General features: G+C 39.1%; 1 non-coding gene across 1 annotated transcript; it reads left to right on the top strand.

Moving 5' to 3' along the window:
* The first annotated feature begins 4,100 nt into the window (after positions 1 to 4,100).
* LOC128706149 (uncharacterized) lies at positions 4,101 to 10,919 on the top strand. The gene is made up of 3 exons (XR_011391576.1): positions 4,101 to 4,274; positions 7,204 to 7,316; positions 10,319 to 10,919. It is a non-coding gene; the product is annotated as an uncharacterized protein (transcript).
* The last annotated feature ends 1,445 nt before the right edge of the window (positions 10,920 to 12,364 follow it).

Consider the following 12,364-nt stretch of genomic DNA (forward strand, 5'->3'; position numbering starts at 1 on the left):
AATTTTAACCAAAACAGTTGACAAAGTTCCCATCAAGGTGTACATCTGTTTGTTCACTTGTGCTACGACTAGAGCAGTACATCTAGAAGTAGCCACTGACATGTCTGCTGAAACTTTTATCAAATTATTCAGAAGGTTTGCAGCCAGAATGGCATGTCCCAGACTGATGATTTCAGATAATGCAACGAACTTTGTTGCTGGTGCTGCTTATATAAGCAAGATCTTTGATCAACCAGAAGTACAACAGAGGCTGAATCAACGCAGTTGTCGCTGAAGATACATTCCTCCTAAATCTCCATGGCACGGCGGATTTTATGAAAGAATGATCGGCATTGTAAAACGTTGTTTAACCCTTTGACTGTCGCAACCCCCCAATCCTGAGGTGTCTCCTGGTCTCGCAAAATTTAAAAAAAACAAAAATATTTTTTCTTATGAAATGATAGAGAATCTTTTCCCGATTGTAATGACGCCAAAAAAACGAAATTTGATGGAAAACGGACGGAATTATGCTCTCGCGAAGTTAGCGACCGCAGCGCTGTTTACAAATCGGCGATTTCGCCCACTTTGAGCCCTATTTTCGGCTAATTCCATTGTTCCAGTCGCCCAAACTCATAGCTATTTCTTTAGAACTTCATTTTTTCTATTGATTGAGCACAAGAAACTGCCCATTTACCGATTTCAACTACCTAATAATGTGGTCAGAAATTTGCAATTTGGCCAATTTCACGAAAACTAAAAAATATGACAATTTCAAAATAAGGTCCAGAATGAACAATGCAGACATTCCTGGCTCTAAAATAACATTTTCTTTGCTCATCAGTCATGTCTCCAGGCCCCTCTGATATTACTCTTGCTTTCTATTTTGAATTTTTATTCAAACAAAAAATAGAAGACTTACTATTATGCAGACTACTGCAATACTGTAATAATTGTATAAATAACATCAACCCATTCATGACTGCATATTAGAATGGCTAGTTGGACATTTATTGGACAATGGCATCATTTGTTTACTTTTGAACATTGGCAAAAATCAAACATTTCCCCTACTTTGAGCTCCATTTCTAGGTTCTTTTTATAGTAAAATCAATCAAAATCACCTCTATTTCTATAATATGTTTTCCATTCTATCAAATGAGACCAAGAAAACGAGAATACAACCATAAATACTATACGAAAATAGACCACAAAGTCGGCATTTTAATTAAAAAAATCGGTCGGAGTTTTTTTTTTTCTCATTATGCACTGCGTGCTCCAGGATTTTTTTTATATGGTGCACACTGATCACACAGACCCATTCTCTCACATGTGGGCCTACCAGCTTTCTCCTGCTTGATTTGAAACCGCTAGAATTTATGAGTATATATACGTCAAACACGGTACCTCGTAAGACGTACATATACGGCCGCGACAGTCAAAGGGTTAATATATGATAGTTTAAACATGTTATCAGGCTTTTATATGCATCTGAAAGTGAAAAATGGCTATGATTCACTTTACAGTGATTTGCAGTTTACAACAGTAGCTGTGAATCTAACCTGCTGTATAAGCAGGGCCCTCGTGTATTCTTAATTACCTGTTAATTCATCATTGTTATCATATAATTGATTTTCTTCTAATCATCCTCATATAATTATTTTTCTAATACAGTGGTAATAGCACACTAAATGCGTGCTAAAGGGATAACCGGCAAAGTAGGCAGATGGATCTTCAACTTTCTAACCAATCGCACACAAAGAGTAGTGGTAAACAGAGTTAAGTCAGATGCTGCCATAGTGAAGAGCTCTGTCCTACAAGGCACAGTACTCACACCTATCCTGTTTCTTATTCTCATATCAGACATAGACAGAGATGTAAACCACAGCACTATCATCTTTTGCAGACGATACTAGGATCTGCATGAGAGTGTCATCCATTGAGGACACGGCAAAGCTCCAAGAAGATATAAACCAAGTTTTCCAATGGGCAACAGAGAACAGTATGATGTTCAATAAAGACAAATTCCAACTACTCCGTTATGGAAAACTGGAGGAAATAATAACTAGAACTGAGTATACTACAAACTCCAATCACACAATAGAGTGGAAAAGTAATGTGAAGGACCTGGGTGTGGTAATGTCTGAAGACCTCACCTTCAAGGACCACAACAATGCCACTATCACATCTGCTAGGAAACTGATAGGATGGATAATGAGAACATTCAAGACAAGAGATGCTAAGCCAATGATGATCTTTTTTAAATTTACACTTATTCTTTCTAGGCTGGAATACTGCTGTACAATAACATCCTCATTCAAGGGAGGTGAAATTGCAGAGCTAGAGAATGTACAGAGAACCTTTACTGCACGTATAAGTTCCATCAAACACCTTAACTACTGGGAGTGCCTGGAAGCACTTGACTTGTACTCACTAGAGCGCAGACGAGAGAGATATATCACAATCTACACCTGGAAGATTCTGGAGGGACTGGTCCCTAATATGCACACAGCAGTCACTCCATACAAAAGCAAAAGACTTGGCAGGCAATGAAACATACCCCCTGTGAAAAGTAGGGGCGTCACTGGTACACTAAGAGAAAACACAATAAGTGTCTGGGGCCCAAGACTGTTCAACAGCCTCCCACCAGCAATAAGGAGCATTACGGGAGGACCCCTGGTTGTCTTCAAGAGGGAGCTGGACAGATACCTAAAGACGGTGCCGGATCAGCCGGGCTGTGGTTCTTACGTTGGATTGTGTGAGGCCAGCAGTAACAGCCTCGTTGATCAGGCCCTGATCCACCGGGAGGCGATATAATAAACACTACAGTGGAACCTCAAAAATCGAACTGCTGCCAACACAACCAATTATGTAAGTGTATTTTTGTAAGTGCTTTTATAAGTGTATTTTTGAGGGTCTGAAATGGACTAATCTAATTTACATTATTCCTGATGGGAATAAATTCATTCGGTAAAGGCACTCGAACAGCCTTCTGGGCCGAAGAAAGTTCGATATTTGAGGTTCCACTGTATAAGTAACATAGAAACATGAGATATACTCTAGAATGAATAAAATAGGCCATAATATGGCAAGTGTCCAGGACCAGTCTGAGCATATAAAATCATTATTGCTCTTTCCTATAACATGTTCTTTGATCCTGGGTAAGAGAAAATGGAATTTTTGAGAGGCTAACTGCACTAGATCACTAGTTTCATAAGGAAAACACTGAAACACAAGCAATTTTCTCAGAAAAAAATTGACTTATTTCATGAAGCCCACCCTTTATTATTGAAGTAAATGCAATAATATTGACAGGAATCATAAAAAAATGATTGTTCATGTGGAATATTGGAAATGTTCCAAATATTTTGGGATTTGTGTGGGAGTAAAGGGCAAGATATTTTGCAAATGTCAAAAATTTAGCAACTTTATATTTTTGTAGTATAACTAAAGATACATGTAATTACATGATTACCTCCAATGAGAACATTGCGCTAGCATTGTTTTATAAGTACCAAGTCCCAAAACCACCTTTCATTTTGCCATTTAGGCCAGGGTTCTTGCCGAATGTCATTTTCAGTAATTTTTTTTTTTTTTTTTTTTTTTTTGCAAAATAACTGCTCATAACTCGAATTTGGCTCGCAACTCAAAACAAAAAATTGACCGAGCAATGGCTCGTAACTCAGAAAACTCCTAAGTTGGGGCAATCATAAGTCAAGGTACCACTGTATTTCTTCCCATTAGTGTGTATTCATCAGAAGCAAGGTATGCAAGGCTTACCCTATAAAATTCTTCCCTTCAAAATTCAAATACAGTAAAACCTTGATATTTTGGACCTCTGTTGGTATCGTCTAATTTTGATAGTATTAGAATCAGCATGAAAAGCAAGCATTGATGTTAATACTGGCAAAAAAAAAAAATTATATTGTCCCATCTCTAATTGTTAGTATCATGACAAAATTATCTCTGTATCTACAACAATTTTATTTATTGATTTTTGTTTGTTAATATTTTATTAAGTTTTCATTTTTATTGTACTTTTATTTTTTCTGTACAAAACCAACTTTTCTGTCATCTTTTAGAAAATATAACCTTTACCCTTTGGAGTTTAAGATTTATCTGATAATTTTTCCTTATATCCTAGGTACCCAAATGTCCTCATTGTTACGACATCCAATATTTCTGGTACACTTGACTTGGCTTTTGTGGACCGTGCAGACATAAAGCAGTATGTAGGGCTTCCCTCTCAAGCTGCTATTTATCAAATCTACTATTCCTGTATTGCTGAATTGAGACGGGTGAGCTGCTCTTTGTTAATTTTTTATTTGATATTATGTGCCACTTTTAAAATTTACAAAAGTTAAAAAAGGCTAAAAGTTAAGAAACACTTTAGTGGTATGTGTTACTCTATAAGCATCTGGTTTACCTACTCTTCTGTGAAAAATATGTAGCTCATAAGTCTTTGAAGTTCATAACTAGGTATTACAACCCAGGAGTCCCAAAGGCCTGTTATCCTGGGTGTAAAGGGAGCAAAATAAACACAGCAGAAAAACTTTTGACTTATATTATCCTTCACCAATTTAGAACAGAAGTATGTATACTATATACACTATGTACAACAATAAGTATATAAGTGCACTCCACAGTAAGCAAGGCAGAATAGAAGCCACTAGAGAGCAGACCATGCTTCAACCAGCTCTAGAATGGGAATGACAAGGGCAGACGGGTGAGTGGTACGCACATCACCTCTGCGATTGCCAAAACCATCTCATTGGCTGGAACCTTTGTACTGTTTGAACGATGGGGCCCCATCGTCAACCCTTAGCCCCTGGTTCGCTGGTTGGGGGAGATAGCCTGTAAATGAGGGTGTGTACATGCTCCGCGTAAAGGTTACGTACTCTTTGCATGCCACACTAGGCCTGGCACATGCATACATCTTGCTGATCAGCTTGTATGTATGTGTGCAGAAGTTATGGCATACTCAAGTTTCCCAACATGCATCATCTTAGACCTTTAAATAACTCTGGTCTGGCATGACTATAACACCTACACATAATCTTGACCCACAGTGTGTTATGGGAAGCAGTAGTGGAGCATGATTGTCTCGTATCATATCTTGCACGTTAAAAAGATGGCTATACAGTGGACCCCGGTTAACGATATTTTTTCATTCCAGAAGTATGTTCAGGTGCCAGTACTGACTGAATTTGTTCCCATAAGGAATATTGTGAAGTAGATTAGTCCATTTCAGACCCCCAAACATACACGTACAAACGCACTTACATAATGGTCGCATTGGGAGGTGATCGTTATGCGGGGGTCCACTGTATATATAATGACGTAGGTAGCAGTGATACAAGGTACTGAGAGTAACAAACAATTTAGGTAATAAAAGATTGGAGGGAGGGAACATGGAAGAAGTGAATATGTTCAGATATTTGGTATTGGACTTGTTGGCAGACAGGTCTGTTTAAGATGAGGTGAACCATAGAATTAACCTGGAGTTTACCTGGAGAGAGTTCCGGGGGTCAACGCCCCCGCGGCCCGGTCTGTGACCAGGCCTCCTGATGGATCAGAGCCTGATCAACCAGGCTGTTGCTGCTGGCTGCACGCAAACCAACGTACGAGCCACAGCCCGGCTGATCCGGAACTGACTTTAGGTGCTTGTCCAGTGCCAGCTTGAAGACTGCCAGGGGTCTGTTGGTAATCCCCCTTATGTGTGCTGGGAGGCAGTTGAACAGTCTCGGGCCCCTGACACTTATTGTATGGTCTCTTAACGTGCTAGTGACACCCCTGCTTTTCATTGGGGGGATGGTGCATCGTCTGCCAAGTCTTTTGCTTTCGTAGTGAGTGATTCTCGTGTGCAAGTTCGGTACTAGTCCCTCTAGGATTTTCCAGGTGTATATAATCATGTATCTCTCCCTCCTTCGTTCCAGGGAATACAGGTTTAGGAACCTCAAGCGCTCCCAATAATTGAGGTGTTTTATCTCCGTTATACGCGCCGTGAAAGTTCTCTGTACATTTTCTAGGTCGGCAATTTCACCTGCCTTGAAAGGTGCTGTTAGTGTGCAGCAATATTCCAGCCTAGATAGAACAAGTGACCTGAAGAGTGTCATCATGGGCTTGGCCTCCCTAGTTTTGAAGGTTCTCATTATCCATCCTGTCATTTTTCTAGCAGATGCGATTGATACAATGTTATGGTCCTTGAAGGTGAGATCCTCCGACATGATCACTCCCAGGTCTTTGACGTTGGTGTTTCGCTCTATTTTGTGGCCAGAATTTGTTTTGTACTCTGATGAAGATTTAATTTCCTCATGTTTACCATATCTGAGTAATTGAAATTTCTCATCGTTGAACTTCAAGAGAAGAAAGGAAGGGTGGTTTATTGAGGCATCTGTGGAGACAAAAAAAAGTTAACCATAGAGGCAGAAAGGGGAATGTATCAGAGTATAGTGGTACCAACATTTGTGTGTGTGTGAAGCATGAGTTTTAAATGCTGCAGTGAGGAGGAGGCTGGAGGCAGTGGTGATGTCATCCTGAGGGCAGTGTGTGGTGTGAATATCATGCAGAGAATTTGTAGTTTAGGAATTAGGAGGAGGTTCAGGGTTACTAAAGGTATCATTCAGAGGGCTGAGTAGGGGTTACTGAAGTGGTTTGGACATTCAGAGAGAATGGAGCAAAATAGGAAGACTGAATTATTATTATTATTATAATCAAAAAGAAGCGCTAAGCCACAAGGACTATACAGCTAGGAAGACTGAAAGGTGGGGTAGGGGTCATCCTAGGATAAGTGAGAGGGAGGAGGTTTTGTATGTAAGGGGCCTGAACATCAAACAGGCATGTGTGAGCATATTAATATTGAGTAAAAACAAGCAGTTTTTATGATTTGACGTGCTAGTGGAGTATCTGTGAGGTAACACTTACGAAGGGATTCAGGGAAAACCAGTTAGCTGGACTCGAGTCCTGGAGGTGGGAACTACAGTGCTTGCATTCTGGAGGAGGGGTGGGGATATTGCAGTTTGGAGGGGCATCTGAGCTCTAATGTCATTGCACTACTGGCAAGACAACAATAGTGATTGGCAGTGATGGTGTTTCTTCTCTTTCAGGTCACCTACCTCGGTAGTGTGATTATGATTATCATTTATCGTAGTTGCTTCCATGCTTGATTGACTAGCTTGTAAAATTAATTGCTTAAACTTAATTTTTATTATAAAACTATTATTTCAGATTGGCATCATTCTAGACAGTGAGCTGCTCTTCACTCTGCGAGACCTTGAGAGTACAAACATGATCATCAAGGATGTAACCAAGTTATCACTGTTATTATGGGAGATAGCTGGGTCAGTACTTGCTTTTTATCTCAGAAATCTTTTCTTTAATTTATGAGCCTCAGTATGTTTGTTTTTCTATCAAGTAAATTTGATATTGTATTTAAAGTCTAGCCACATTCTTCAATGTACATTTCTTGTTTTTATCAGGTGGTAAATCAAAGATTCTAAATATAAAGAGTGAGAGGGAGGAGTGAAAGAGGTTTTGAGTGATAGGGTATTGCAACCTCTGAATGGGTCACAATGTATATTACTGTTCATATAATTTTATATTGCTTATATATATTTGCGATAATAGCTAAATCGTAAATACAGTGGACCCCCGGTTTACGATATTTCATTCCAGAAGTATGTTCAGGTGCCAGTACTGACCGAATTTGTTCCCATAAGGAATATTGTGAATTAGATTAGTCCATTTCAGACCCCCAAGCATACACATACAAACGCACTTACATAAATAAACTTACATAATTGGGAGCTGATCGTAAACTGGGGGTCCACTGTATATTGCTTTATATTATTATTTGACTTAGTTATATTATTAGGTAGGATGTAACATTTATATATTATTCAGTGCTCATAGTTCGAGCGTTAAGTAGCTGACAACATTGTCTAACTACTGTGTTTTCTCTCTGCTCGTTACGCTGCCGGCTTCTCTGTGTTGCTGGGCAGCAGCAATCCACAGAGAGTCACGTGATCAGGGGGGGTGATCACACCTCACCTAGAGTAGTCTGCCTGGGCTGCGCTTGCTATGGTCTGTTTGACATGCTTCTAGCAAGAGGTCCCTCTACTCTTCTCCCTTGTTGGAAGATTGTCTCTTTCACTTTCTTATTGTTGGTTCTGTGTAACTCTGTTCACAGAACATAGTCTAGACTTAGTGATTTTCGACGTTGTACTGAGGTTGTGTGTCGCATGGACACTCGGAGAAACTCAGGTCCTGAGCTGTAGCTTCTGACCTAATTTGTACTGGTATCTGTGCACTGTCACAGTCGGGGATTTTCTAATGCTAAACTTAGATTAAGTAGTATGGGAGTTTTGTGACTTTTGTGGAGGATCTGCAGATGGTCCCTACATAGTGTTGTTATATTATCTCCTTGTTCTTGATTCTGTGTCGCTTTTGCTTGTTATATTGCTGTTTGGCTTATCAGAGAGCGCAGGTTAGTGTTCACTCAAGCATAAACAAAGCTAGACTGCTCACGGCGCCTGCGCGGGGACGCGGACAGAGTGGGCCCGCGGACATATCCCGTACCCGGCAGTCCGAAAATAGGGGCACGTTTGATAATAGGGACACAGTTTGTCCGAAAAAATGGTCCTATTTTCGAAATGTTCGATATGTGAAACGTTGGATTTTTGAGGTTCCACTGTACTAGTACGTCAAAAACCCTGGTGCGTAAGCCGTACTAGTACGTCCGAAACCCTGAAAGGGTTAAGGTGGGTGACATAATCTTTTCCCTCTGCCTGGCTACCACACCTCCATAGTATATAAACATAAAATGTTTAAATACTATGTAACATGTTTCTTGTATAATTTTGAAGAAAATATCATAGATGGATTAGTGAAAATGTCTATATTAATGCAAAATAAGACATTTAATGTGCCCAAGAGTGATTATTATTAACCCTTTGACTGTTTTCGACGTATAAATACGTCTTACGAGCCAATGTTTCTGACGTATATATACTCAATAATTCTAGCGGCTTCAAATCAAGCGGGAGAAAGCTGGTAGGCCCACATGTGAGAGAATGGGTCTGTGTGGTCAGTGTGTACCACATAAAAAAAATCCTGCAGCACACATTGCATAATGAGAAAAAAAAACTGATCGCTTTTTTGGAATAAAACGCCGACTTTGAGGTGTATTTTCGTATAGTATTTATCGTTGTATTCGCTTTTTCATGGTCTTAGGTGATAAAATGGTAAACTTATTACAGAAATAGAGATGATTTTCATTACGTTGACGATGAAAACGACCTTGAAACTGAGCTCAAAGTAGCGGAAATGTTCGATTTTTACCAATGTTCAGGAGTAAATAAATCACACCACACGTCCAATACACGTTAACTGGGGAGTCTAATATTCTTTCACTAGTGCACTGATATTATTTATACAATTTTTACAATAATGCAGTAGTCTGCATAACAGTAAATTTTGTATTTTTTTGTATGAATAAAAAATCAAAATAGAAAGCAATAATAATATAAGAGGGGCCTAGAGATGTGACTAATGAACAGAGCATATGTTATTTTAGTGCCACGAATGTCTACCTTGTTTATTCTGGACCCTATTTTGAAATTGGCATCTTTTTTAGTTTGCGTGAAATTGGCCAAATTGCCAATTTCTGACCACCATATTGGGTAGTCCAAATTAGTAAATGGGAGGTTTCTTGTACTCAGCTGATAGATAAAATGGAGTTCTAAAGAAATAGCTATGAGTTTGGTCAACTGGAACAATGGAATTGGCTGAAAATAGGGCTCAAAGTCGGCGAAATCGCCGATACGCATATGTCGCCGAGACCGCTAAATTCGCGGGAGCATAATTCCATGAGTTTTCGACCAAATTTCGAACTTTTGGTGTCATTACCATCGGGAAAAGATTCTCTATCATTTCATAAGAATTTTTTTTTTTTTTTTTTTAAATTGAGCGACATAGAATGACAGTTTCAGAGAGGGGCCTGAAATAGTCAAAGGGTTAAATAATAGATGTATGTGCTCATGGAGAATGTAAACAAACTGGGTGGCGCACTCCACATTTGAAAGACTGCTCGCCATATAGAAAGTTTTGGTCATAATTTGAAATCACCGTATTAGCGGAACGCCGCAAGGCGAAACACCGTAAAGCAGGGCCCTACTGTACAGGAGAAGGGCTTACTAGTCTCTTGCTCCCAGCATTTTAGTTGCCTCCTACGACGTGCATGGCTTGCTCACTGGGCAGGACTGTAGTACCTCCTGAGTGGTTGCTGTCTACCAACCTACTACCTTGATTTGCCAAAGTATTATTATTGTTTTTTCCTTTTCAGACAAAGTGTGGGTTTTAGCGGACGCACACTGCGGAAGATCCCCTTTCTTGCACATGCTCTTCATGCTGACTCACCTGTGGTCTCATTACCCAGATTCCTAAGTGCTATGCAGATGGCTGTTTTAAAACAGAAAGAAGATAAATTACAAATATCTGTACCTGATAGTTGTTAGAATTTTTTAGTTCTTATAGGATATATTTTATATATAATCAAGATAATGGTAACAACATAAGAATTTATAATTATTTAGATTCCCTCTTTTATGTATATACTGTGTAATGTATTTTGTAATTTATACACAAGAATGCATTTATATCACATAACAATTATGTATACTCTTTTTAGGTTTTTCATTCTTTTTGGGTCACCCTGCCTAGGTGGGAAATGGCCAATATGTTAAAACAAAAATTATTATATATTTATGTTGTATAGTATTGATTAACTTTTTCTTATTTATTTGTAATTGTAATAGTGGCCAGGTGTTTTTAGTATGTTTTGCATTTTCATTCAACTGTCAAAATAACTAATTTTTTATTTGATTTCACACACACACTCTGACTATGGAAGTTTCTTTTTATGTGACATTAAACTGTGAATAGCTGTATGCTTCTTATTCAACCAAAATTTCAATTATAATCCTCATATGTTTATTGAGTATACCAGGAAAAGTGTACGGTAGGGTTATAATTGAAAGAATTAGAGGTAAAGACAGAATGTAGGATTGCGGATGAGCAAGGTTTCAGCGTGGGTAGGGGATGTGTAGATCAAGTGTTTACATTGAAGCATATATGTGAACAGTATTTAGATAAAGGTAGGGAAGTTTTTATTGCATTTATGGATTTAGAAAAGGCATATGATAGAGTGGATAGGGGAGCAATGTGGCAGATGTTGCAAGTATATGGAATAGGTAGTAAGTTACTAAATGCTGTAAAGAGTTTTTATGAGGATAGTGAGGCTCAGGTTAGGGTGTGTAGAAGAGAGGGAGACTACTTCCCGGTAAAAGTAGGTCTTAGACAGGGATGTGTAATGTCACCATGGTTGTTTAATATATTTATAGATGGGGTTGTAAAAGAAGTAAATGCTAGGGTGTTCGGGAGAGGGGTGGAATTAAATTATGGGGAATCAAATTCAAAATGGGAATTAACACAGTTACTTTTTGCTGATGATACTGTGCTTATGGGAGATTCTAAAGAAAAATTGCAAAGGTTAGTGGATGAGTTTGGGAATGTGTGTAAAGGTAGAAAGTTGAAAGTGAAAAATAGAAAAGAGTAAGGTGATAAGGGTATCAAATGATTTAGATAAAGAAAAATTGGATATCAAATTGGGGAGGAGGAGTATGGAAGAAGTGAATGTTTTCAGATACTTGGGAGTTGACGTGTCGGCGGATGGATTTATGAAGGATGAGGTTAATCATAGAAATGATGAGGGAAAAAAGGTGAGTGGTGCATTGAGGTATATGTGGAGTCAAAAAACGTTATCTATGGAGGCAAAGAAGGGAATGTATGAAAGTATAGTAGTACCAACACTCTTATATGGGTGTGAAGCTTGGGTGGTAAATTCAGCAGCGAGGAGACGGTTGGAGGCAGTGGAGATGTCCTGTCTAAGGGCAATGTGTGGTGTAAATATTATGCAGAAAATTTGGAGTGTGGAAATTAGGAAAAGGTGTGGAGTTAATAAAAGTATTAGTCAGAGGGCAGAAGAGGGGTTGTTGAGGTGGTTTGGTCATTTAGAGAGAATGGATCAAAGTAGAATGACATGGAAAGCATATAAATCTATAGGGGAAGGAAGGCGAGGTAGGGGTCGTCCTCGAAAGGGTTGGAGAGAGGGGGTAAAGAAGGTTTTGTGGGCAAGGGGCTTGGACTTCCAGCAAGCGTGCGTGAGCGTGTTAGATAGGAGTGAATGGAGACGAATGGTACTTGGGACCTGACGATCTGTTGGAGTGTGAGCAGGGTAATATTTAGTGAAGGGATTCAGGGAAACCGGTTATTTTCATATAGTCGGACTTGAGTCCTGGAAATGGGAAGTACAATGCCTGCACTTTAAAGG

Source organism: Cherax quadricarinatus, unplaced genomic scaffold (assembly GCF_038502225.1).
Source record: "Cherax quadricarinatus isolate ZL_2023a unplaced genomic scaffold, ASM3850222v1 Contig4266, whole genome shotgun sequence".
NCBI lineage: Eukaryota > Metazoa > Arthropoda > Malacostraca > Decapoda > Parastacidae > Cherax > Cherax quadricarinatus.